Source organism: Procambarus clarkii, chromosome 73 (genome assembly GCF_040958095.1).
Source record: "Procambarus clarkii isolate CNS0578487 chromosome 73, FALCON_Pclarkii_2.0, whole genome shotgun sequence".
NCBI lineage: Eukaryota > Metazoa > Arthropoda > Malacostraca > Decapoda > Cambaridae > Procambarus > Procambarus clarkii.
Window position 1 is genome coordinate 27,346,538 of NC_091222.1, and position 2,513 is coordinate 27,349,050.

A 2,513-nucleotide genomic window follows, 5' to 3' on the forward strand; every position below is an offset into this window, starting at 1 on the left:
GCCACGCTCTTGATGGCCCTCCTGGCTCCCATCTCCCCACAAGGAATTAAAACAGTTTTTTATTGAAACTAAAAACATCTATCCACTTAAAAGTGAATTTTGCCGTGTCAATGGATATTGCATGGGTGCACGGATGGTTAGAGTTTTATGGATTGCAGAGGGGAGAGTATGGTATACAAAGCTGCCATGTCAGTTTCCACAATCACTTTACCACGCGATAAATGTTCACAGTCACCTCTGGATGCTTGGAATGGGCAGATACAGTATAGGGGACGAGGTCCTTTCTCGTGTCTTCCGTGCACGTAATTCTAAATTGCATATTGGGGGGGGGGGGTTTAAAGCTTTGACTTATATATTTTTCTTCAGTGGGTGATATTTTGAGACAGAACAGAGCCACTTAGGCCACGACTTGGACGAAAAGAGAAGAGTATGGAGCGCAAATTTTCTCTGATTACCCCTAGTTACTGAAAATTTGTCGAAAGTAGTATTTAAATAACTTTCACTGTGCTTTTCCAACAACAGAGCCCAAGGATATACATCAAGCTAAAGATAAGGACATACAAGGGTATACACAAGGTATACACATCCCAGAAATACATTATTGTTTGGCTACAAACTACAGATACTGAAAAAGCCACTCCACACTCAATCAAATTCCACTTTCAGAAATATAAAAAAATATTACTGCTAAAATCTTGTCATTCTTGTATTTTTATATGTTTTATTTGGCATTCTTTCTCTGGTCCATAGTTGTCGTGGAGGGTCGTCCAGCTACGGCTGTGGTCTATAGTTGTCGTGGAGGGTCGTCCAGCACGGGTGTGGTCCATAGTTGTCGTGGAGGGTCGTCCAGCTACGGCTGTGGTCTATAGTTGTCGTGGAGGGTCGTCCAGCTACGGCTGTGGTCTATAGTTGTCGTGGAGGGTCGTCCAGCACGGCTGTAGTCCATAGTTGTCGTGGAGGGTCGTCCAGCACGGCTGTAGTCCATAGTTGTCGTGGAGGGTCGTCCAGCACGGCTGTGGTCCATAGTTGTCGTGGAGGGTCGTCCAGCACGGCTGTGGTCCATAGTTGTCGTGGAGGGTCGTCCAGCACGGCTGTGGTCCATAGTTGTCGTGGAGGGTCGTCCAGCACGGCTGTGGTCCATAGTTGTCGTGGAGGTCGTCCAGCACGGCTGTAGTCCATAGTTGTCGTGGAGGGTCGTCCAGCACGGCTGTAGTCCATAGTTGTCGTGGAGGGTCGTCCAGCACGGCTGTAGTCCATAGTTGTCGTGGAGGGTCGTCCAGCTACGGCTATTGTCCATAGTTGTCGTGGAGGGTCGTCCAGCCACGGCTGTGGTCTATAGTTGTCGTGGAGGGTCGTCCAGCACGGCTGTAGTCCATAGTTGTCGTGGAGGGTCGTCCAGCTACGGCTATAGTCCATAGTTGTCGTGGAGGGTCGTCCAGCCACGGCAGTGGTCTATAGTTGTCGTGGAGGGTCGTCCAGCACGGCTGTAGTCCATAGTTGTCGTGGAGGGTCGTCCAGCTACGGCTATAGTCTATAGTTGTCGTGGAGGTCGTCCATTCGCCTGCCAAATCTCCAGCAACACCCGCCTACCTTTACCATTGAGGACGTCACTACGTCATAAAGATTTTCAATGTCACTCACTTCCACTAATAATTAATCCGGTGATTTAAGTTACCCTGTGAACTTTGACCCCGAACCTGACTCTCTTGTGAACAACTCCGGGGGTCTGCAACGCTCGGATCTGGAAGCATTCAGATACCCCTCTCTGTTGCCCCCAAGCCTACGAAGAAATTAACACTTAAATTACTTATTAAATCTAGAATAACTTGCAATCCAAGAGTAGTGAGAACCCTGTAGAGTTGCTGAGCTACAGAGCGGCTTGTCCCCCCTCCACCACCAGCCGCAGCAGGAATGACTACTCTTTTTACTCGACATGAAAGAGACACAACCTTGACACAATTCAAGCTGGGTTGTTTTTTATGGGGGGGGCCCGCTGGGAGCCCCCCTGTACTGGGAGTATGGGGGTGTTCACTACCTCTCTCACACTTGTTACACGCTCGCATCACACACGTGTTTTATTTGAAAGCGCTTGAAGAATCTAAACTTTAATTCATTGTTGATAGCGTGTGTGTCCTTCGTATATAGATATTTGTTAGGGGTGTTAGTAAAGGGATTGATATATATTTGGTGAGTATTTTACAAAAGGGATTGAAACTTATTTGTTGAGTATTTTACTAAAAGGCTTGAAACATATTTGTTGAGTATTTTAATAGAGGGATTGAGACATATTTTTGAGTATTTTACAAAAGGGATTGAAACATATTTGTTGAATATATTAATAAAGGGATTGAAACATATTTGTTGAATATATTAATAAAGGGATTGAGACATATTTCTTGATTATTTTACTAAAGAGATTCAAAGAAATATTTTTGTTTAATATTTTACCAACGGGATTTAAGCTTAGAGCTTAGTTAAAAAATTTACCTATGGAATATAAACATTTATCGCTG